Source organism: Oncorhynchus masou, unplaced genomic scaffold (genome assembly GCF_036934945.1).
Source record: "Oncorhynchus masou masou isolate Uvic2021 unplaced genomic scaffold, UVic_Omas_1.1 unplaced_scaffold_3676, whole genome shotgun sequence".
NCBI lineage: Eukaryota > Metazoa > Chordata > Actinopteri > Salmoniformes > Salmonidae > Oncorhynchus > Oncorhynchus masou.
Genome location: NW_027010078.1, coordinates 1 through 26,096, shown reverse-complemented (window position 1 = coordinate 26,096; position 26,096 = coordinate 1). Strand labels below are relative to the sequence as shown.

Genomic DNA, 26,096 nt, shown 5'->3' with positions numbered 1-26,096 from the left:
TCCCCTTCTCTCTCTCCTTCTCTCTCCCCTTCTCTCTAGCCTTCTCTCTCCCCTTCTCTCTTCACTTCTCTCTCCCCTTCTCTCTCCCCTTGTCTCTAGCCTTCTCTCTCCCCTTCTCTCTCCCCTTCTCTCTAGCCTTCTCTCTCCCCTTCTCTCTCCCCTTCTCTCTAGCCTTCTCTCTCCCCTTCTCTCTAGCCTTCTCTCTCCCCTTCTCTCACCCCTTCTCTCTCCCCTTCTCTCTCCCTTCTCTCTAGCCTTCTCTCTCCCCTTCTCTCTTCACTTCTCTCTCCCCTTCTCTCTCCCCTTGTCTCTAGCCTTCTCTCTCCCCTTCTCTCTCCCCTTCTCTCTAGCCTTCTCTCTCCCCTTCTCTCTCCCCTTCTCTCTCCCCTTCTCTCTAGCCTTCTCTCTCCCCTTCTCTCTCCCCTTCTCTCTCCCCTTCTCTCTAGCCTTCTCTCTCCCCTTCTCTCTCGCCTTCTCTCTAGCCTTCTCTCTCCCCTTCTCTCTCCCCTTCTCTCTCCCCTTCTCTCTAGCCTTAGCGCTCCGATACCGCTTGCAGTGCAGTAGCAGAGAGAACAGTCTAACAGCTGTCTCATCGTTGTCGGTGATCAGGCCTAACACCGTTGTGTCGTCAGCGAACTTAATGATGGGTCTAGATCCGTGCTTGGCCACGGAGATGTGCGTGACCAGGAAGTACAGGAGGGGACTAAGCACGCACCCCCGAGGGGCCCCTGTGTAGAGTATCAGCGTTATTGCCTACCCTTACAACCTGAGGGGCAGCCCGTCAGGAACACTACAGAGGCACAGGAATACAAAAGAACACTGCTCTCAGGGACCTAAACAGACATGGCCAGTGTCTCCGATAGCACCCTATTCCCTATATACAGCACCATTTTTGGCCAAGGCCTTGTCAAATGGTATATAGTACATCACTATACAGTACAACACTATACAGTACATCACTATACAGTACAACACTATACTGTACATCACTATACAGTACATCAGTATACAGTACAACACTATACAGTACAACACTATACAGTACAGTACATCACTATACAGTACATCAGTATACAGTACAACACTATACAGTACAACACTATACAGTACATCAGTATACAGTACAACACTATACAGTACAACACTATACAGTATATCACTATACAGTACATCACTATACAGTACAACACTATACAGTACATCACTATACAGTACATCACTATACAGTACAGTACAACACTATACAGTACAACACTATACAGTACATCACTATACAGTACATCACTATACAGTTCATCACTATACAGTACAACACTATACAGTACATCACTATACAGTACAACACTATACAGTACATCACTATACAGTACATCACTATACAGTACAACACTATACAGTTCATCACTATACAGTACAACACTATACAGTACATCAGTATACAGTACAACACTATACAGTACATCACTATACAGTACATCACTATACAGTACATCACTATACAGTACAACACTATACAGTACAACACTATACAGTACAGTACATCACTATACAGTACATCACTATACAGTACATCACTATACAGTACAACACTATACAGTACATCACTATACAGTACATCACTATACAGTACATCACTATACAGTACAGTACAACACTATACAGTACATCACTATACAGTACATCACTATACAGTACAATACAGTACATCTCTATACAGTACATCACTATACAGTACATCACTATACAGTACAGTACATCACTATACAGTACATTTACATTTACATTTAAGTCATTTGGCAGACGCTCTTATCCAGAGCGACTTACAAATTGGACATCACTATACAGTACATCACTATACAGTACATCACTATACAGTACAGTACATCACTATACAGTACATCACTATACAGTACAGTACATCACTATACAGTACGACACTATACAGTACATCACTATACAGTACATCACTATACAGTACAGTACATCACTATACAGTACATCACTATACAGTACAGTACATCACTATACAGTACATCACTATACAGTACAACACTATACAGTACAGCACAGTACATCACTATACAGTACAGTACATCACTATACAGTACATCACTATACAGTACATCACTATACAGTACAACACTATACAGTACAACACTATACAGTAAAACACTATACAGTACAGTACATCAATATACAGTACATCACTATACAGTATATCACTATACAGTACATCACTATACAGTACAGTACATCACTATACAGTACATAACTATACAGCACACCGCTATACAGTACAGCACAGTACATCACTATACAGTACATCACTATACAATACAACACTATACATTACAATACAGTACATCACTATACAGTACATCACTATACAGTACAGCACAGTACATCACTATACAATACATCACTATACAGTACATCACTATACAGTACATCACTATACAATACAACACTATACATTACAATACAGTACATAACTACACAGTACAACGCTATACAGTACAGCACAGTACATCACTATACAATACATCACTATACAGTACATCACTATACAGTACATCACTATACAGTACAATACAGTACATCACAATACAGCACATCACTATACAGAAGAGTACAGTACATCACTACACAGTACATCACTATGCAGCACATCACTATAGAGTACATCACTATACAGTACATCACTATACAGTACATCACTATACAGTACAACACTACAAAGTGCAGTACATCACTATACAGTACAATACAGTACATTACTATACAGTACAACACTATACAGTACAATACAGTACATCACAATACAGTACAACACTATACAGTACAATACAGTACATCACTATACAGTACAACACTATACAGTACAATACATTACATCACTATACAGTACATCACTATACAGTATATCACTATACAGTACAGTACATCACAATACAGTACAATACAGTGCATCACTATACAGCACATCGCTATACAGTACAGTACATCACTATACAGTGCAACACTATACAGTACATCACTATACAGTACATCACTATACAGTACATCACTATACAGTACATCACTATACAGTGCAACACTATAAAGTGCAGTACATCACTATACAGTACAATACAGTACATCACTATACAGTACAACAGTATACAGTACAATAAAGTACATCACTATACAGTACATCACTATACAGTACAGTACATCACAATACAGTACAATACAGTGCATCACTATACAGCACATCGCTATACAGTACAGTACATCACTATACAGTACATCACTATAAAGTGCAGTACATCACTATACAGTACAATACTGTACATTACTATACAGTACAACACTATACAGTACAATACAGTACATCACAATACATTACAACACTATACAGTACAATACAGTACATCACTATACAGTACAATACTGTACATTACTATACAGTACATCACTATACAGTACAGTACAGTACAACACTATACAGTACATCACTATACAGTACAATACTGTACATTACTATACAGTACATCACTATACAGTACAGTACAGTACAACACTATACAGTACATCACTATACAGTACAACACTATAAAGTGCAGTACATCACTATACAGTACAATACTGTACATTACTATACAGTACAACACTATACAGTACATCACTATACAGTACAACACTATACAGTACATCACTATACAGTACATCACTATACAGTACATCAGTATACAGTACAACACTATACAGTACATCACTATACAGTACATCACTATACAGTACAGTACATCACTATACAGTACAATACAGTACATTGCTATACTGTACATCACTACAGTACATCACTATACAGTACAACACTATACAGTACATCACTATACAGTACATCACTATACAGTACATCAGTATACAGTACAACACTATACAGTACATCACTATACAGTACAACGCTATACAGTACATCACTATACAGTACAACACTATACAGTACATCACTATACAGTACATCAGTATACAGTACAACACTATACAGTACAACACTATACAGTACAACACTATACATTACAGTACATCACTATACAGTACAATACAGTACATCACTATACAGCACATCGCCATACAGTACACTACAGTACAACACTATATAGTACATCACTATACAGTACAACACTATACAGTCAGTACATCACTATACAGTACATCACTACACAGTACAGTACAATACAGTACATCACTATACAGAACATCGCCATACAGTACACTACAGTGCATCACTATACAGTACATCACTATACAGTACAACACTATACAGTCAGTACATCACTATACAGTACATCACTACACAGTACATCACTATATACAGTACAACACTATACAGTCAGTACATCACTACACAGTATTATACATTACAATGCAGTCACTATACAGTACATAAATCTATTTTTCTATTGTATTATCACACACACAGTAACCACACATGCATTCGAGCACACACACATTACAGGGGACACTTTAGCGGCCCCCAAATCAGTGACGCAGTGCATCTCCACAGTGAGAGAGTTATGGAGACAGGAAGCAAGAGATTATACGGAGCCTGTAACGCTGGTAGAGTAACTATATTACTGTCCTTAAGTCTGACAGTCACTCTGTCCAGCCCTGCTGCTCTCTCTCTCTCTGTCTCGGTCTCTCTATGTCACTCTCTCTCTCTCTCTCTCTGTCTCGGTCTCTCTATGTCACTCTCTCTCTCTCTCTCTCTCTGTCTTGGTCTCTCTATGTCAATCTCTCTCTCTCGCTCTGAGTTCAGCCATCTTGGCATTGTAATCACGACAACACATCATCTCCTATAGACAACCGCTCTGACCCTCAACAACCCTTCACGACTTCTGGTTATTTTTCTAACGGCATGAAAACATCTGAACAGTGAAAACAAAGAGGTGAAGGAGGAAAGGGAGAGTAAACAGAAACAAACAAAGAAAAACCTATTTTACCACATTAAAATGAGAGAGAGAGAGAGAGAGAGAGAGAGAGAGAGAGAGAGAGAGAGAGAGAGAGAGAGAGAGAGAGACAGAGAGAGAGCAGAGAGAGAGAGAGAGAGAGAGAATGAAAGAGATAGAAAGAAAGAAAGAGAACGAGATAGAGAGAGAATGAGCGAGAGAATGAGAGAACAAGAGAGAAACACAGAATAAGAAAATGAGATGTGGTGGTTGGGGTTGTGTTCAGCGTTGAGGTGAGGGTCTCTGTGTTCTGTGAGGTGAGGGTCTGTGTGTTCTGTGATGTGAGGGTCTGTGTGTTCTGTGATGTGAGGGTCTGTGTGTTCTGTGAGGAGAGGGTCTGTGTGTTCTGTGAGGAGAGAGTCTGTGTGTTCTGTGAGGTGAGGGTCCGTCTGTTCTGTGAGGTGAGGGTCTGTGTGTTCTGTGATGTGAGGGTCTGTGTGTTCTGTGATGTGAGGGTCTGTGTGTTCTGTGAGGTGAGGGTCTGTGTGTTCTGTGAGGAGAGGGTCTGTGTGTTCTGTGAGGTGAGGGTCTGTGTGTTCTGTGAGGAGAGGGTCTGTGTGTTCTGTGAGGAGAGAGTCTGTGTGTTCTGTGAGGTGAGGGTCCGTCTGTTCTGTGAGGTGAGGGTCTGTGTGTTCTGTGAGGTGAGGGTCTGTGTGTTCTGAGATGTGAGGGTCTGTGTGTTCTGTGAGGTGAGGGTCTGTGTGTTCTGTGATGTGAGGGTCTGTGTGTTCTGTGAGGTGAGGGTCTGTGTGTTCTGTGAGGTGAGGGTCCGTCTGTTCTGTGAGGTGAGGGTCTGTGTGTTCTGTGAGGTGAGGGTCTGTGTGTTCTGTGAGGTGAGGGTCTGTGTGTTCTGTGAGGTGAGGGTCCGTCTGTTCTGTGAGGTGAGGGTCTGTGTGTTCTGTGAGGCGAGGGTCTGTGTGTTCTGTGAGGTGAGGGTCTGTGTGTTCTGTGATGTGAGGGTCTGTGTGTTCTGTGAGGTGAGGGTCTGTGTGTTCTGTGAGGTGAGGGTCTGTGTGTTCTGTGAGGTGAGGGTCTGTGTGTTCTGTGAGGTGAGGGTCTGTGTGTTCTGTGAGGAGAGGGTCTATGTGTTCTGTGAGGTGAGGGTCTGTGTGTTCTGTGAGGTGAGGGTCTGTGCGTTCTGTGAGGTGAGGGTCTGTGTGTTCTGTGAGGAGAGAGTCTGTGTGTTCTGTGAGGAGAGGGTCTATGTGTTCTGTGAGGTGAGGGTCTGTGTGTTCTGTGAGGTGAGGGTCTGTGCGTTCTGTGAGGTGAGGGTCTGTGTGTTCTGTGAGGTGAGGGTCTGTGTGTTCTGTGATGTGAGGGTCTGTGTGTTCTGTGATGTGAGGGTCTGTGTGTTCTGTGAGGAGAGGGTCTGTGTGTTCTGTGAGGTGAGGATCTGTGTGTTCTGTGAGGGTCTGTGTGTTCTGTGAGGTGAGGGTCTGTGTGTTCTGTGAGGTGAGGGTCTGTGTGTTCTGTGATGTGAGGGTCTGTGTGTTCTGTGAGGTGAGGGTCTGTGTGTTCTGTGAGGTGAGGGTCTGTGTGTTCTGTGAGGTGAGGGTCTCTGTGTTCTGTGAGGTGAGGGTCTGTGTGTTCTGTGATGTGAGGGTCTGTGTGTTCTGTGAGGTGAAGGTCTGTGTGTTCTGTGAGGAGAGAGTCTGTGTGTTCTGTGAGGTGAGGGTCTGTGTGTTCTGTGAGGTGAGGGTCTGTGTGTTCTGTGAGGTGAGGGTCTATGCGTTCTGTGAGGTGAGTGTCTGTGTGTTCTGTGAGGTGAGGGTCTGTGTGTTCTGTGAGGTGAGGGTCTGTGAAGCCATAACCATGCTGGTATCTCCCTGAAGAAGGCCCTGTGTGCCCAAACGTTGGTGTTTACCCAACCATTAGTCTGTTCTATAGTCCACTAGTCTCAACCATTAGTCTGTTCTACAGTCCATTAGTCTGTTCTATAGTCCATTAGTCTGTTCTACAGTCCACTAGTCTCAACCATTAGTCTGTTCTATAGTCCATTAGTCTGTTCTATAGTCCACTAGTCTCAACCATTAGTCTGTTCTACAGTTCATTAGTCTGTTCTATAGTCCACTAGTCGGTTCTACAGTCCATTACATTTACATTACATTTAAGTCATTTAGCAGACGCTCTTATCCAGAGCGACTTACAAATTGGTGAATTCACCTTCTGACATCCATTAGTCTGTTCTACAGTCCATTATTCTGTTCTTTAGTCCAGTAGTCTCCTCTATAGTCCACTAGTCTGTTCTATAGTTCTATAGTCCACTATTCTCAACCATTAGTCTGTTTTATAGTCCACTAGTCTCAACCATTAGTCTGTTCTACAGTCCTCTAGTCTCAACCATTAGTCTGTTTTATAGTCCACTAGTCTGTTCTACAGTTTATTAGTCTGTTCTACAGTTTATTAGTCTGTTCTATAGTCCATTAGTCTGTTCTACAGTTCACTAGTCTGTTCTACAGTCCTCTAGTCTGTTCTATAGTCCACTAGTCTCAACCATTAGTCTGTTCTACAGTCCTCTAGTCTCAACCATTAGTCTTCTCTACAGTCCACTAGTCTGTTCTATAGTCCATTAGTCTGTTCTATAGTCCACTAGTTTGTTCTATATAGTCTATTAGTCTGTTCTACAGTCCATTAGTCTGTTCTACAGTCCATTAGTCTGTTCTATAGTCCATTAGTCTGTTCTATAGTCCACTAGTCTGTTCTATAGTCCATTAGTCTGTTCTACAGTTCATTAGTCTGTTCTATAGTCCACTAGTCTCAACCATTAGTCTCTTCTACAGTCCATTAGTCTGTTCTACAGTCCATTAGTCTGTTTTATAGTCCACTAGTCTCAACCATTAGTCTGTTCTATAGTCCACTAGTCTGTTCTATAGTCCATTAGTCTGTTCTACAGTCCATTAGTCTGTTCTACAGTCCATTAGTCTGTTCTATAGTCCACTAGTCTCAACCATTAGTCTGTTCTATAGTCCACTAGTCTGTTCTATAGTCCATTAGTCTGTTCTACAGTCCATTAGTCTGTTCTACAGTCCATTAGTCTGTTCTATAGTCCAATTTTCTCAACCATTAGTCTGTTCTACAGTCCTCTAGTCTCAACCATTAGTCTTCTCTATAGTCCATTAGTCTGTTCTATAGTCCACTAGTTTGTTCTTTATAGTCTATTAGTCTGTTCTACAGTCCATTAGTCTGTTCTATAGTCCATTAGTCTGTTCTATTGTCCATTAGTCTGTTCTACAGTCCATTCGACTGTTCTATAGACCAGTAGTCTCAACCATTAGTCTGTTTTATATTCCATTAGTCTGTTCTACAGTCCATTAGTCTGTTCTATAGTCCATTAGTCTGTTCTATAGTCCATTAGTCTGTTCTACAGTCCATTAGTCTGTACTACAGTCCATTAGTCTGTTCTAAAGTCCACTAGTCTGTTCTATAGTCCATTAGTCTGATCTATAGTCCACTAGTCTCAACCATTAGTCTGTTTTATATTCCATTAATCTGTTCTACAGTCCATTAGTCTGTTCTATAGTCCATTAGTCTGTTCTATTGTCCATTAGTCTGTTCTATCGTCCACTAGTCTCAACCATTAGTCTGTTCTACAGTCCATTAGTCTGTTCTACAGTCCATTAGTCTGTTCTATAGTCCATTAGTCTGTTCTACAGTCCATTAGTCTGTTCTACAGTCCATTAGTCTGTTCTACAGTCCATTAGTCTGTTCTATAGTCCATTAGTCTGTTCTATTGTCCATTAGTCTGTTCTATCGTCCACTAGTCTCAACCATTAGTCTGTTCTACAGTCCATTAGTCTGTTCTACAGTCCATTAGTCTGTTCTATAGTCCATTAGTCTGTTCTACAGTCCATTAGTCTGTTCTACAGTCCATTAGTCTGTTTTACAGTCCATTAGTCTGTTCTATTGTCCATTAGTCTGTTCTATCGTCCACTAGTCTCAACCATTAGTCTGTTCTACAGTCCATTAGTCTGTTCTACAGTCCATTAGTCTGTTCTACAGTCCATTAGTCTGTTCTATTGTCCATTAGTCTGTTCTATAGTCCACTAGTCTCAACCATTAGTCTGTTCTATAGTCCATTAGTCTGTTCTATAGTCCATTAGTCTGTTCTATAGTCCACTAGTCTCAACCATTAGTCTGTTCTATAGTCCATTAGTCTGTTCTACAGTCCATTATTCTGTTCTACAGTCCATTAGTCTGTTCTACAGTCCATTAGTCTGTCCTATAGTCCATTAGTCTGTTCTACAGTCCATTAGTCTGTTTTATAGTCCACTAGTCTCAACCATTAGTCTGTTCTATAGTCCATTAGTCTGTTCTACAGTCCATTATTCTGTTCTACAGTCCATTAGTCTGTTCTATAGTCCATTAGTCTGTTCTACAGTCCATTAGTCTGTTCTACAGTCCATTAGTCTGTTTTATAGTCCACTAGTCTCAACCATTAGTCTGTTTTATAGTCCATTAGTCTGTTCTACAGTCCATTAGTCTGTTCTATTGTCATTAGTCTGTTCTACAGTCCATTAGTCTGTTCTATTGTACATTAGTCTGTTCTATAGTCCACTAGTCTCAACCATTAGTCTGTTCTACAGTCCATTAGTCTGTTTTATATTCCATTAATCTGTTCTACAGTCCATTAGTCTGTTCTATAGTCCATTAGTCTGTTCTATAGTCCATTAGTCTGTTCTACAGTCCATTATTCTGTTCTACAGTTCATTAGTCTGTTCTACATTCCATTAGTGTGTTCTACAGTCCATTAGTCTGTTCTACAGTCCATTAGTCTGTTCTACAGTCCATTAGTCTGTTCTTTAGTCCAGTAGTCTCCTCTATAGTCCACTAGTCTGTTCTATAGTCCATTAGTCTCCTCTATAGTCCACTATTCTCAACCATTAGTCTGTTTTATAGTCCACTAGTCTCAACCATTAGTCTGTTCTACAGTCCTCTAGTCTCAACCATTAGTCTGTTTTATAGTCCACTAGTCTCAACCATTAGTCTGTTTTATAGTCCACTAGTCTGTTCTACAGTTTATTAGTCTGTTCTATAGTCCATTAGTCTGTTCTACAGTTTATTAGTCTGTTCTACAGTCCTCTAGTATGTTCTATAGTCCACTAGTCTCAACCATTAGTCTGTTCTACAGTCCTCTAGTCTCAACCATTAGTCTTCTCTATAGTCCACTAGTCTGTTCTATAGTCCATTAGTCTGTTCTATAGTCCACTAGTTTGTTCCATTAGTCTGTTCTACAGTCAATTAGTCTGTTCAGTCCATTAGTCTGTTCTATAGTCCATTAGTCTGTTCTATAGTCCACTAGTCTCAACCATTAGTCTGTTCTATAGTCCACTAGTTCAACCATTAGTCTGTTTTATAGTCCACTAGTCTCAACCATTAGTCTGTTTTATAGTCCACTAGTCTCAACCATTAGTCTGTTTTATAGTCCACTAGTCTGTTCTACAGTTTATTAGTCTGTTCTATAGTCCATTAGTCTGTTCTACAGTCCATTAGTCTGTTCTAAGTCCATTAGTCTGTTCTAGTCCACTAGTCTGTTCTACAGTCCTCTAGTCTGTTCAGTTAGTCTCAACCATTAGTCTGTTCTACAGTCCTCTAGTCTCAACCATTAGTCTTCTCTAGTCCACTAGTCTTTCTATAGTCCATTAGTCTGTTCTATAGTCCACTAGTTTGTTCTATATAGTCCATTAGTCTGTTCTACAGTCCATTAGTCTGTTCTATAGTCCATTAGTCTGTTCTACAGTCCATTAGTCTCAACCATTAGTCTGTTTTATAGTTCATTAGACAGTTCTATAGTTCACTAGTCTGTTCTACAGTCCATTAGTCTGTTATATAGTCCACTAGTCTCAACCACTAGTCTGTTTTATAGTTCATTAGTCTGTTCTAGTCCAGTCTGTTCTACAGTCCATTAGTCTCAACCATTAGTCTGTTTTATAGTTCATTAGTCTGTTCTATAGTCCACTAGTCTGTTCTACAGTCCATTAGTCTGTTATATAGTCCACTAGTCTCAAACATTAGTCTGTTTTATAGTTCATTAGTCTGTTCTATAGTCCATTAGTCTGTTCTACAGTCCATTAGTCTCAACCATTAGTCTGTTCTACAGTCCATTAGTCTGTTCTACAGTCAATTAGTCTGTTCTATAGTCCATTAGTCTGTTCTACAGTCCATTAGTCTGTTCTACAGTCAATTAGTCTGTTCTATAGTCCATTAGTCTGTTTTATAGTCCACTAGTCTCAACCATTAATCTGTTCTACAGTCCATTAGTCTGTTCTATAGTCCATTAGTCTGTTCTACAGTCCATTGTTCTGTTCTACAGTCCATTAGTCTGTTCTATAGTCCATTAGTCTGTTCTACAGTCCATTAGTCTGTTCTATAGTCCATTAGTCTGTTCTACAGTCCATTAGTCTGTTTTATAGTCCACTAGTCTCAACCATTAATCTGTTCTACAGTCCATTAGTCTGTTCTATAGTCCATTAGTCTGTTCTACAGTCGATTATTCTGTTCTACAGTCCACTTTTCTCAACCATTAGTCTGTTCTACAGTTCATTAGTCTGTTTTATAGTCCACTAGTCTCAACCATTAGTCTGTTTTATAGTTCATTAGTCTGTTCTACAGTCCATTAGTCTGTTCTATAGTCCATTAGTCTGTTCTACAGTCCATTAGTCTCAACCATTAGTCTGTTTTATAGTTCATTAGTCTGTTCTATAGTCCACTAGTCTGTTCTACAGTCCATTAGTCTGTTCTATAGTCCACTTGTCTCAACCATTAGTCTGTTTTATAGTTCATTAGTCTGTTCTACAGTCCATTAGTCTGTTCTACAGTCCATTAGTCTCAACCATTAGTCTGTTCTATAGTCCATTAGTCTGTTCTACAAGTCCATTAGTCTCAACCATTAGTCTGTTCTACAGTCCATTAGTCTGTTCTACAGTCCATTAGTCTGTTCTATAGTCCACTAGTCTGTTCTACAGTCCATTAGTCTCAACCATTAGTCTGTTTTATAGTCCATTAGTCTGTTCTATAGTCCATTAGTCTGTTCTACAGTCCATTAGTCTGTTCTACAGTCCACTAGTCTGTTCTACAGTCCATTAGTCTGTTCTACAGTCCATTAGTCTGTTCTACAGTCCATTAGTCTGTTCTACAGTCCATTAGTCTGTTCTATAGTCCATTAGTCTCATTAGTCATAGTTAGTCTGTTCTACTAGTCCATTAGTCTGTTCTAGTCAGTCCATTAGTCTGTTCTATAGTCCATTAGTCTGTTCTACAGTCCATTAGTCTGTTCTCAGTCCATTAGTCTGTTCTACAGTCCACTAGTCTGTTCTACAGTCCTCTAGTCTGTTCTATAGTCCATTAGTCTCAACCATTAGTCTGTTCTAGTCCTCTAGTCCATTAGTCTGTTCTATAGTCCACTAGTCTGTTCTATAGTCCATTATTAGTCTAGTTTGTTCTATAGTCCATTAGTCTGTTCTACAGTCCATTAGTCTGTTCTAGTCCATTAGTCTGTTCTACAGTCCATTAGTCTCAACCATTAGTCTGTTTTATAGTTCATTAGTTCTATGTTCTAGTCTGTTCTACAGTCCATTAGTCTGTTATATAGTACTAGTCTCATTAGTCTGTTTTATAGTTCATTAGTCTGTTCTATAGTCCATTAGTCTGTTCTACAGTCCATTAGTCTCAACCATTAGTCTGTTTTATAGTTCATTAGTCTGTTCTATAGTCCACTAGTCTGTTCTACAGTCCATTAGTCTGTTCTAGTCCATTAGTCCACTAGTCTCAAACATTAGTCTGTTTTATAGTTCATTAGTCTGTTCTATAGTCCATTAGTCTGTTCTACAGTCCATTAGTCTCAACCATTAGTCTGTTCTACAGTCCATTAGTCTGTTCTACAGTCAATTAGTCTGTTCTATAGTCCATTAGTCTGTTCTACAGTCCATTAGTCTGTTCTACAGTCAATTAGTCTGTTCTATAGTCCATTAGTCTGTTTTATAGTCCACTAGTCTCAACCATTAATCTGTTCTACAGTCCATTAGTCTGTTCTATAGTCCATTAGTCTGTTCTACAGTCCATTGTTCTGTTCTACAGTCCATTAGTCTGTTCTATAGTCCATTAGTCTGTTCTACAGTCCATTAGTCTGTTCTATAGTCCATTAGTCTGTTCTACAGTCCATTAGTCTGTTTTATAGTCCACTAGTCTCAACCATTAATCTGTTCTACAGTCCATTAGTCTGTTCTATAGTCCATTAGTCTGTTCTACAGTCGATTATTCTGTTCTACAGTCAACCATTAGTCTGTTCTATAGTCATTAGTCTGTTTTATAGTCCACTAGTCTCAACCATTAGTCTGTTTTATAGTTCATTAGTCTGTTCTGTCCATTTCTGTTCTATAGTCCATTAGTCTGTTCTACAGTCCATTAGTCTCAACCATTAGTCTGTTTTATAGTTCATTAGTCTGTTCTATAGTCCATTAGTCTGTTCACAGTCCATTAGTCTGTTCTATAGTCATTAGTCTGTTTTATAGTTCATTAGTCTGTTCTACAGTCCATTAGTCTGTTCTACAGTCCATTAGTCTCAACCATTAGTCTGTTCTATAGTCCATTAGTCTGTTCTACAAGTCCATTAGTCTCAACCATTAGTCTGTTCTACAGTCCATTAGTCTGTTCTACAGTCCATTAGTCTGTTCTATAGTCCACTAGTCTGTTCTACAGTCCATTAGTCTCAACCATTAGTCTGTTTTATAGTCCATTAGTCTGTTCTATAGTCCATTAGTCTGTTCTACAGTCCATTAGTCTGTTCTACAGTCCACTAGTCTGTTCTACAGTCCATTAGTCTGTTCTACAGTCCATTAGTCTGTTCTAAGTCCATTAGTCTGTTCTACAGTCCATTAGTCTGTTCTATAGTCCATTAGTCTCAACCATTAGTCTGTTCTATAGTCCATTAGTCTGTTCTACAGTCCATTAGTCTGTTCTATAGTCCATTAGTCTCAACCATTAGTCTGTTCTACAGTCCATTAGTCTGTTCTATAGTCCATTAGTCTCAACCATTAGTCTGTTCTATAGTCCATTAGTCTGTTCTATAGTCCACTAGTCTCAACCATTAGTCTGTTCTATAGTCCATTAGTCTGTTCTATAGTCCACTAGTCTGTTCTACAGTCCATTAGTCTCAACCATTAGTCTGTTTTATAGTCCATTAGTCTGTTCTATAGTCCATTAGTCTGTTCTACAGTCCATTAGTCTGTTCTACAGTCCATTAGTCTGTTCTACAGTCCATTAGTCTGTTCTACAGTCCATTAGTCTGTTCTACAGTCCATTAGTCTGTTCTATAGTCCATTAGTCTCAACCATTAGTCTGTTCTACAGTCCATTAGTCTGTTCTATAGTCCACTAGTCTCAACCATTAGTCTGTTCTATAGTCCATTAGTCTGTTCTATAGTCCACTAGTCTCAACCATTAGTCTGTTCTACAGTCCATTAGTCTGTTCTACAGTCCATTAGTCTGTTCTACAGTCGATTATTCTGTTCTACAGTCCACTTTTCTCAACCATTAGTCTGTTCTACAGTTCATTAGTCTGTTTTATAGTCCACTAGTCTCAACCATTAGTCTGTTTTATAGTTCATTAGTCTGTTCTACAGTCCATTAGTCTGTTCTATAGTCCATTAGTCTGTTCTACAGTCCATTAGTCTCAACCATTAGTCTGTTTTATAGTTCATTAGTCTGTTCTATAGTCCACTAGTCTGTTCTACAGTCCATTAGTCTGTTCTATAGTCCACTTGTCTCAACCATTAGTCTGTTTTATAGTTCATTAGTCTGTTCTACAGTCCATTAGTCTGTTCTACAGTCCATTAGTCTCAACCATTAGTCTGTTCTATAGTCCATTAGTCTGTTCTACAAGTCCATTAGTCTCAACCATTAGTCTGTTCTACAGTCCATTAGTCTGTTCTACAGTCCATTAGTCTGTTCTATAGTCCACTAGTCTGTTCTACAGTCCATTAGTCTCAACCATTAGTCTGTTTTATAGTCCATTAGTCTGTTCTATAGTCCATTAGTCTGTTCTACAGTCCATTAGTCTGTTCTACAGTCCATTAGTCTGTTCTACAGTCCATTAGTCTGTTCTATAGTCCACTAGTCTCAACCATTAGTCTGTTTTATAGTCCACTAGTCTCAACCATTAGTCTGTTTTATAGTCCACTAGTCTGTTCTACAGTTTATTAGTCTGTTCTATAGTCCATTAGTCTGTTCTACAGTCCATTAGTCTGTTCTACAGTCCATTAGTCTGTTCTACAGTCCACTAGTCTGTTCTACAGTCCTCTAGTCTGTTCTATAGTCCACTAGTCTCAACCATTAGTCTGTTCTACAGTCCTCTAGTCTCAACCATTAGTCTTCTCTATAGTCCACTAGTCTGTTCTATAGTCCATTAGTCTGTTCTATAGTCCACTAGTTTGTTCTATATAGTCCATTAGTCTGTTCTACAGTCCATTAGTCTGTTCTATAGTCCATTAGTCTGTTCTAGTCCATTAGTCTCAACCATTAGTCTGTTTTATAGTTCATTAGACAGTTCTATAGTTCACTAGTCTGTTCTACAGTCCATTAGTCTGTTATATAGTCCACTAGTCTCAACCACTAGTCTGTTTTATAGTTCATTAGTCTGTTCTATAGTCCATTAGTCTGTTCTACAGTCCATTAGTCTCAACCATTAGTCTGTTTTATAGTTCATTAGTCTGTTCTATAGTCCACTAGTCTGTTCTACAGTCCATTAGTCTGTTCTACAGTCCATTAGTCTGTTATATAGTCCACTAGTCTCAAACATTAGTCTGTTTTATAGTTCATTAGTCTGTTCTATAGTCCATTAGTCTGTTCTACAGTCCATTAGTCTCAACCATTAGTCTGTTCTACAGTCCATTAGTCTGTTCTACAGTCAATTAGTCTGTTCTATAGTCCATTAGTCTGTTCTACAGTCCATTAGTCTGTTCTACAGTCAATTAGTCTGTTCTATAGTCCATTAGTCTGTTTTATAGTCCACTAGTCTCAACCATTAATCTGTTCTACAGTCCATTAGTCTGTTCTATAGTCCATTAGTCTGTTCTACAGTCCATTGTTCTGTTCTACAGTCCATTAGTCTGTTCTATAGTCCATTAGTCTGTTCTACAGTCCATTAGTCTGTTCTATAGTCCATTAGTCTGTTCTACAGTCCATTAGTCTGTTTTATAGTCCACTAGTCTCAACCATTAATCTGTTCTACAGTCCATTAGTCTGTTCTATAGTCCATTAGTCTGTTCTACAGTAGATTATTCTGTTCTACAGTCCACTTTTCTCAACCATTAGTCTGTTCTACAGTTCATTAGTCTGTTTTATTCCACTAGTCTCAACCATTAGTCTGTTTTATAGTTCATTAGTCTGTTCTACAGTCCATTAGTCTGTTCTATAGTCCATTAGTCTGTTCTACAGTCCATTAGTCTCAACCATTAGTCTGTTTTATAGTTCATTAGTCTGTTCTATAGTCCACTAGTCTGTTCTACAGTCCATTAGTCTGTTCTATAGTCCACTTGTCTCAACCATTAGTCTGTTTTATAGTTCATTAGTCTGTTCTACAGTCCATTAGTCTGTTCTACAGTCCATTAGTCTCAACCATTAGTCTGTTCTATAGTCCATTAGTCTGTTCTACAAGTCCATTAGTCTCAACCATTAGTCTGTTCTACAGTCCATTAGTCTGTTCTACAGTCCATTAGTCTGTTCTATAGTCCACTAGTCTGTTCTACAGTCCATTAGTCTCAACCATTAGTCTGTTTTATAGTCCATTAGTCTGTTCTACAGTCCATTAGTCTGTTCTACAGTCCATTAGTCTGTTCTACAGTCCATTAGTCTGTTCTACAGTCCATTAGTCTCAACCATTAGTCTGTTTTACAGTCCATTAGTCTGTTCTACAGTCCATTAGTCTGTTCTACAGTCCATTAGTCTGTTCTACAGTCCATTAGTCTGTTCTACAGTCCATTAGTCTGTTCTACAGTCCATTAGTCTGTTCTATAGTCCATTAGTCTCAACCATTAGTCTGTTCTACAGTCCATTAGTCTGTTCTACAGTCCATTAGTCTGTTCTATAGTCCATTAGTCTCAACCATTAGTCTGTTCTACAGTCCATTAGTCTGTTCTATAGTCCATTAGTCTCAACCATTAGTCTGTTCTATAGTCCATTAGTCTGTTCTATAGTCCACTAGTCTCAACCATTAGTCTGTTCTATAGTCCATTAGTCTGTTCTATAGTCCATTAGTCTGTTCAGTCCATTAGTCTCCATTAGTCTGTTTTACAGTCCATTAGTCTGTTCTATAGTCCATTAGTCTGTTCTACAGTCCATTAGTCTGTTCTACAGTCCATTAGTCTGTTCTACAGTCCATTAGTCTGTTCTACAGTCCATTAGTCTGTTCTACAGTCCATTAGTCTGTTCTATAGTCCATTAGTCTGTTCTATAGTCCACTAGTCTCAACCATTAGTCTGTTCTACAGTCCATTAGTCTGTTCTATAGTCCACTAGTCTCAACCATTAGTCTGTTCTATAGTCCATTAGTCTGTTCTATAGTCCACAGTCAACCATTAGTCTGTTCTACAGTCCATTAGTCTGTTCTACAGTCCATTAGTCTGTTCTACAGTCCATTAGTCTGTTCTACAGTCCATTAGTCTAAATATATATTGTTCAAAAATGCGTGGTTAGCAGCGTTCAGCATCTCATCCCAACCTGAGCCTCTATGGAATAAACAGAACAAAGCTGATGAAGCTGTAGAAGTGTCATCAATGAGGATCTTCGTCCCAAATGCCACCCTATTCCCTATGTAGTGCACTACTTTAGACCAGATCGGGAGCAGAACACAGATACAGGCCCTGGTATATGGGCACTACATAGGGAATAGGTTGCCAGTCCTGGTCAAAAGTAGTCCACTATATAGGGAATAGGGGGCCAGCACTGGTCTAAAGTAGTGCAATACATAGGGAATAAGGGCCAACCTGGTCTAAAGTAGTGCACTACATAGGGAATAGGGTGCCAGCCCTGGTCTAAAGTAGTGCACTACATAGGGAATAAGGGCCAACCTGGTCTAAAGTAGTGCACTACATAGGGAATAGGGTGCCAGCCCTGGTCTAAAGTAGTGCACTACATAGGGAATAGGGTTCCATTTGTCACACATTCTAAGAGAGTCCTAGACAAGCTTCACTGACAGCTGTTTGTATCCAGGCAGGCAGAGGCTTCTCGTTCGGCTTTACTGACTCCCAGTCCTGCGTTTCCACTGGCTAACACAGCTAGTCAGGCGTTTACCATTGATCCTCCCCGCCGCCCTCTGTCTGTCTGATCCACCTCGACCGACGCAGCAGACGCACGCTGAGGGAATGAATAAATTAGCCTTTTGGGGTTTTAATGTGTCTTAAAAAAGGTTTTCCCTGGGTTGTTTCAGTGCTGTGTTATTCTAGTTATGAGGATTTAAGAAGGCTTATAGGATTAATTATAATTTGTTGTTAAATGAAGAGAAGAAGATGAAGAGACGTATTAAACTGTGTGACACATGCATCCTGAACTTCAGCTCGATTTTTTGGTTTGACGAAATTAAAAACACATTTTTCTTTTTATATTTAACTAGGCAAGTCAGTTAAGAACTAATTCTTATTTACAATGACGGCCTACCGGGTGCCTTGTTCAGAGGCAGAACAATAGATTTCTACCTTGTCAGCACCGGTATTCGATCCAGCAACCTTTCAGTTACAGGCCCAACGCTCTAACCACTAGGCTACCTACCGCCCCAATATATAGTAGTGGTATTATTTATGGCTTGGTTAGATGTTTTTATAAAGGGAAGAGGACACTGGAGCAGGAATTAAAGACACTTTCATGAAATCATCTAGGGAGCTAAGTGTGTATCCTACTCTGCTCTTTTACATTTACAAGATTAGAATTTTATAGAGTGCAAATTCCTTTGAATTTTACGGACTATGCAAAAACCCATGTGTTGTGAGTTACAAGTTTTTGAAAAACAACTCTTTAATCAAAATAACTTTAAAACAACTAATCCCTAGTTAAACTTCTCAGCTGTGTCCACATGGTTCCATGGTGGCCCAGGAAAATAAATCCACTGAGAATGTAGACAACAATTAAATACAGATGTAGAGTGGGAATAGAGAGTTAACTAAATGCTACACTTCACTGGTGTCTCTCCGTGTCCTGCGTGGCCGAAGAGAGCCGCGCCGTCAACCACCACACTGACTACTTTAAATATATATATTTTTATCTACGCAAAATGTAGTATTGTTTTTTTTTTTTTTAATAGACTATAGGATACACAGACCACTCAGAATGTCTAACAGACAGACGGGCAGTTCTGAAGCATAAACATTTTAATAATAAACATACAAATATTAGAGTAAATTTAAACTTTGGTTTAATTCTGCTTCTTAATTCTGATACCGTTTAATTCAATATGGTTTATGAGTAATTACTGTCATCAAATAATATATTCGAATTAATATTTACACATTAACATAAGAATAGTTCAGAAGCTTACGCAGGAAAGTCTGACTAAAATATAATTTTTCATTTTAATGAAACAAAAAAAAAACATACCCATTTGTTAATGATTGTGGTCATAATAATAATATACAAATGAAACGTGTGTACAGTACATTAATGTGTGGAAGCACACAGCAAGAGCAATTTAGTCATTTGTACTTATCTGTAATTAAAAGGTGTAATTCCCGAACACATGTGGGAGTTTGTTGATGTGTAATTTGTCTCATTCATTTTGTTAAAGCTGACATGCTGCTCCGTGCTGCAATCCACTGAGTAGCTACATTAAACCTGTTAATACCATGTGCTCTTCAACCCTCCAAATGATTTCCAGGCCAGTTCGCCTTTGAGGGCCCATCAAAGAAGATTTAAGGTAGACGTTTTATCTCACCCTCCCTACCGCACTGTCGTTGCCACCACTTACAGACATAGAGAGAGAGAGAGAGAGAGAGAGAGAGAGAGAGAGAGAGGAGGGAGAGAGAGAAAGAGGGAGAGAGGGGGCGAGAGGGAGGGAGGGGGAGAGAGATGGTGAGAGAGAGAGAGAAAGAAAGAGAGAGATATAGAGAGAGGCATAGAGAGAGAGAGAGAGAGAGAGAGAGAGAGAGAGAGAGAGAGAGGCATAGAGAGAGATATATATATATAGAGAGAGAGAGATATAGAGAGAGGCATAGAGAGAGAGAGAGAGAGAGAGAGAGAGAGAGAGAGAGAGAGAGAGAGGCATAGAGAGAGATAGGCCAAGACAGAGGCAAAAACAACACTAATTTAACAATGCTCACACATGACAGGAAGGACAATAACAGGCTAGAACACTTTCTCTCAGCATAAACAGTCTGAGATCCAATATTTTGAACTACGGGAAACACCAATTCATTCATACATCAATACATTTTATTTACAAAACCTGTAAATAACTAGTATATTATTCTATCCTCCTCATAAAGTGGAAAGACACTACTTCTTCTTTTTTACTAGGCAATTAATTTAAGAACAAATTCTTATTTTCAACAACGGCCTGGGAACAGTGGGTTAACTGCATTTTCAGGGGCAGAATGACAGATTTGTACTTTGTCAGCTCAGGGGTTTGAACTGCAACCTTCTGGCTACTAGTCCAACGATCTAACCACTAGGCTACCCTGCCACCCCAATTTCAATTCCTCGAAATGGAAGAATTTGAAGAGGTTCTTTTCAAAACGCTAGTATACATTTTCAGAAATATTGGCAAATGTTATTTTATTGATTAAAGAAAAAAAAAGCATGGTGTGTGTTTTATTCATGATCTAAATCATTGCATGGGGTTTGTTCAATGAAATACATGTATTTGTTTTAAATCTATTACTTGACTATTTTTTTATTTTACCTTTATTTTACTAGGCAAGTCAGTTAAGAACAAATTGTTATTTTCAACGACGGCCTAGGGGCAGAACGACAGATTTGTACCTCATCAGATTTGTCTCTCATTTCAGAGAGACAAATTATCATTTATTTTTGCAAAATTATTTCTATATCGGCCTCACACGCGGAGAAATAATTAGTATTGCGAGGTTTTACACAGACAAATCTAACAAACAACTACATTTTTAATAAAGAATTGTACAATTGATACATTTAAAAAATACATTAATCAATACAGTAATATGAGATGCCATTTACATTTTGACAGTTTAGTCATTTAGCTCTTATCCAGAACGATTTACAGTTTTAATCATTTACCTTTGCCTAAAACTTCCTGTATGCTCTTCCAACTCAGTAGCTAGCTTCCTCATGATGGTTTAGAAGGTAAACATGCATGTGACCAATGACAAACAAACATCTATGTAGGTATTACTGCTCGAGGGGGGAGGGGGCAATCAACGCTAATCCTAACGCCTCATTTCCTGCTCTTTAGGACACAAACAGCGGAGTGTTAACAAAATAACAACCCTCCTTATTTAGTAGACAATCAGCGACAGATAATCACCCAGAACTGAGGGAGGGGAGGGGGGTATCAATTAACCAAATGTGTCTTTCAATGGCCCCCCATCTCTAGATCTGAGAGAAGAAAAAGAATGCTTGACTAGTGCTCGACCCGTCCGGTGGCACACACACACACACACACACACACACACACACACACACACACACACACGGGAAAGGCATTGACAATCAACAAGGCCTTCTGAAGGCATGCTCCCTCTCCGCCACAGCGACTGAGCAGCCAACCAAACCACCGGCTCTCCAGCTCTACCACGACCTCAGCTGGCTCACTGGGTCTGGATAGAAGCAGGATGCACACCGTAGAGGTCCTACGAAATACATTATATCGTGTAGTAAATTAACTATTTAATTCTGTGACGCAGAGAACAAACTGGGGGGGGGCTTGATACCTGCAGTTCAACGAGTCAGCAGTACTCCTTATTAAAGCAAATACAGTGAGTAAACAGCCCTCTCATTGGCCAAACAGGCCTATAGACAGCCCTCTCATTGGCTCAACAGGCCTATAGTTTGACTAAATGGGTCGCAGCAGGCTTCAGCACCCTTGCTTATTGTCTACACAGAGAAAGAGAGAGAGAGAAGGAGAGATCCATGCAGAAAAAAAACACATGAGTTTCACCTGAGATCTTATGTAAAGCAACACGTAATAACATGAAAATACACACGTGAAAACACGTGTCCACATGTGAAATTCTTGCTCTTTTTTTTATATCCAAGCCTTTCTATCTAAGAACTACATCTCTTAGTTTTTTTTTCAACGATCATAAAAAGGTAGGTAGTTTCCCTCGCCGATGATTGGTGCAACATTAAAGAGACAGTACATAGGAGAGAAAAAGGGAAGGCAACATTTGATTTGAGAGAGAGATCAAAACACCTCACAGATTCAATGAGTTAGAGTGAGTCATAACGTCAGTCAGAGAACACACATTATCCTACAGCATCCTTCAATTAGGACAGCTACATTTCTTTGCAGTGAAACACTACACATGTACCCATAGAGAGAGAGAGAGAGAGAGAGAGACAGAGAGAGAGAGAGAGAGAGAGAGAGAGAGAGAGAGAGAGAGAGAGAGAGACAGAGAGAGAGAGACAAAGAGACAATGAGAGAGAACAAGAGACAGATAGAGAGAGAGAAGAGAGAGAGAGAGAGAGAGAGAATGAGAGAGAGAGAGACAGACAGAGAATGAGAGAGAGACAAAGAGATAGAGAGAGAGAGAGAATGAGAGACAAGAGAGAGAGAGAGAGAGAGAGAGAGAGAGAGAGAGAGAGAGAGAGAGAGAATGAGAGAGAGACAAAGAGACAGATAGAGAGAGAACGAGAGAGAGAGAGAGAGAGAATGAGAGAGAGAGACAGAGAAAGAGACAGACAGAGAACGAGAGACAATGAGAAGAGAGACAATGAGAGAGAGAGAGACAGAGAGAGAGAGAGAGAGACAGAGAGAACGAGAAAGAGACAGAGAGAACGAGAGACAGAGAGAAAGAGAGAGAGAGAGAGACAGAGATAACGAGAGAGAGACAGAGAGAAAGAGAGAGAGAGAGACAGAGAGAACGAGAGAGAGAGACAGAGAGAGAGAGAGAGACAGAGAGAGAGAGAGACAGAGAGAGAGAGAGACAGAGAGAGAGAGAGAGAGCTACTACTACTGGGTTGTATAAATATATAGAAGAAAAATAATACTGTAGACGGACATGTGTCTTCTGTATAGTGTAAAGCAGCACTGTCTATTCTACTAAAGTATAGTATAGAACAGTATATTAAAGTATATACAGTATAGTATATATATTATAGTGTAGAAACAGTATACTATAGTATTTTAAGCATAGTATATTGTAGTATATTATAGTATAGTATAGAACAGTATATTATAGTATATTAAGCATAGTATATTGTAATATAGTATAGTATTGATTAGAAAAGCATATTATAATATTGTACAGAACAGTATATGATAGTATATCATTGTATATTATATAACATTATAGTCTAGTATATTGTAGTATATTGTAGTATATTGTAGAATATTGTAGTATATTGTAGTATAACAGGAATCAGTGTGAGAGTTTACTCTAAGCAGTACGACCGGGCCCCTGTGTTAAACTATAAGAGGTGGTTGTTTGTGGTGGTGGGGTTAGCTGTTGTCTTGTGAGACACACGCCGTCCGTCTCCCGTTCGAGCATTCCTGACCAGGCAGCGGCAAGAGCAGATGTCATTAGATGTCAACTGCTCTAACTGAGCTGCTGTTGTTTATTCCACCAGTGGAGGAGAGACTCCTGCAGGGTGGTTTGCTTTGCAGCATCAAAAAATGTAAACCAGGAGCCGAGTAACGAGCACGCAAGAGGATATCCTATCATACTTGAACATTTAGGAAGCAGATTTATTTAAATGTTTTTGCAATTGTGATTTAGATTTTTATTGTATTCAGATCGAGGTGTTTTTGTTTTTAGACTGTAATTTTAATGAAGGATTTGATGTGAATTTAATTGCTGAGCTAAAATAAATTAAAAAAAATGTGAAGTTGATTTGGGTATGATAAAAAATAAGAACTAGACAACTGTTATTGGATATAGTTAGGAATATTCATTTGTGATGAAGTCAGTGTTGGAAAAGAACATTCATGTTTTTCCTATAAGTAAATCATTTACTTAATTGTTAAGAGTATATCATTAAGTCCAAAGAGTATTTAATTCTTGAACAGTCAGTTTATACATTATCATAAATGTTTTCACTTATATTACTAGTATAGAAATATTTATATGAATAGTATATTACCATTGTTGCAATATATAATTACACTGCAGTAGCTCCATAACTTGTGTTTTCATTTTTTTTTAAATGTCATCACTGAGTTAGTTATTACAGACAATCATATTATGACAGTTTTGTATTATATTATATTATATATATATATCTAAATATCACTCGACACTAAAACAAAAGCATTGCTTTTTTAAAATAAATATGATACGCACAAGTCCAATTTTCATTTAGATATTTTGAGCAGTGGATTAATACTGTCAAGACAATACCATAATGTAAGTGGTTATTTAACTGCTCTAAATATTAACACGATAACACGCTGTCATGCCTCAAAAAACAAGGTGTTAAAACTATTTATTCGCACGATAACAACTAGTGCCAATAAATATTTAAATATTTACTCATTCTATTGACGCCTTAATTCATTAAATCCTCACAGTTTACAATATAGATGCCTTAAGTAATACAAAGTTCAGGAGAAGAAGAGTAGGTATTAAAAACATGTTCATATATCAAGCCAGTGACAGACAGGCATCAGACCCGACCAACGGTGAAACAGTAGAAAATACAATACTGCTTCTGAAACACGAAGTCATACTCACCCCAATATTGGAGAAAATCCCTGTACTTTATCTGGTAACCCTTCCTTAAAGTTTTGTTATAATATTCTACAGCCAAGTCTGTCCAGTCCAGAACAAACAAGAAGAAATGCAAAATGAAGTTCTTAAAAGAGTTGGTAGAACCTGTAACGCAACAAATTACCGGCTACAAGACAACTTTTTCTTTTTTCATTTTAAGTGTTAGAACTCATGGAGCCCCGATACACACACTAACTGGTATCTGAGGAGACCGAGTCAGAGTGAAGGTTGTCTGATTACTGCTTCAGACAGTGACTACAGAGTGTCTGAGGAGAGGGGAGAAATAAGGAGAGAGAGAGAGAGAGAGAGAGAGGGAGGGGGAGGGAGGGAGGTGGAGGGAGGGTAGGGAAGGAAAGAGAGAGAGAGGAAGGCTGCTGTTTGAGCTGTTTGAAAGAGCAGATAGTTGCGGTAAGTCAGTAAGGTAGTAAGGCATGTGGGTAGTAAGGCAGCAAGTCAGCAAGGCAGTAAGGCAGTAAGGCAGCAAGGTAGCAAGGCAGCAAGGCAGCAAGGCAGTAAGGCAGCAAGGCAGTAAGGCAGTAAGGTAGTAAGGCAGTAAGGCAGCAGGGCAGTAAGGTAGCAAGGCAGTAAGGCAGTAAGGTAGCAAAGGCAGTAAGGCAGTAAGTCAGTAAGGCAGTAATTCAGTAAGGCAGTAAATCAGTAAGGCAGTAAGGTAGTAAGATGGTAAGTCAGTAAGGCAGTAAGGTAGAAAGGCAGTAAAGGTAGTAAGATGGTAAGTCAGTAAGGCAGTAAGGTAGAAAGGCAGTAAGGAAGTAAAGATGGTAAGTCAGTAAGTCGGTAAATCAGTAAGGCAGTAAGGCAGTAAGGTAGTAAGATGGTAAGTCAGTAAGGCGATAAGTCAGTGAGGCGGTAAGTCAGTAAGGCAGTAAGACAGTAAGACAGTAAGGCGATAAGTCAGTAAGGCGGTAAGGCAGTAAGGCAGTAAGACAGTGAGGCAGTAAGACAGTAAATCAGCAAGGCAGTAAGGTATGTAAGATGGTAAGTCAGTGAATCAGTAAGGCAGTAAGGTAGGTAAGATGGTAAGTCAGTAAGTCAGTAAGACAGTAAGGCGGTAAGGCAGTAAGTCAGTCAGTAAGGCAGTAAGGCAGTAAGTCAGTAAGTCAGTAAGACAGTAAGGCAGTAAGGCAGTAAGGCAGTAAGGCAGTAAGGCAGTAAGTCAGTAAGACAGTATGGCAGTAAGTTAGTAAGACAGTAAGACAGTAAG

The 26,096-nt window shown here is 39.2% G+C and overlaps 1 long non-coding RNA gene across 1 annotated transcript in view; it reads right to left on the bottom strand.

Annotated features, from left to right (window-relative positions):
* The window catches only part of LOC135534619 (uncharacterized), a 33,685-nt gene extending 8,752 nt beyond the window's left edge, over positions 1-24,933 (bottom strand). Inside the window, exon 1 of the long non-coding RNA XR_010454713.1 lies at positions 24,839-24,933. This is a non-coding gene — a long non-coding RNA (uncharacterized LOC135534619). The remainder of the gene's footprint in view (positions 1-24,838) is intronic.
* Between the last annotated feature and the right edge of the window lie 1,163 nt (positions 24,934-26,096).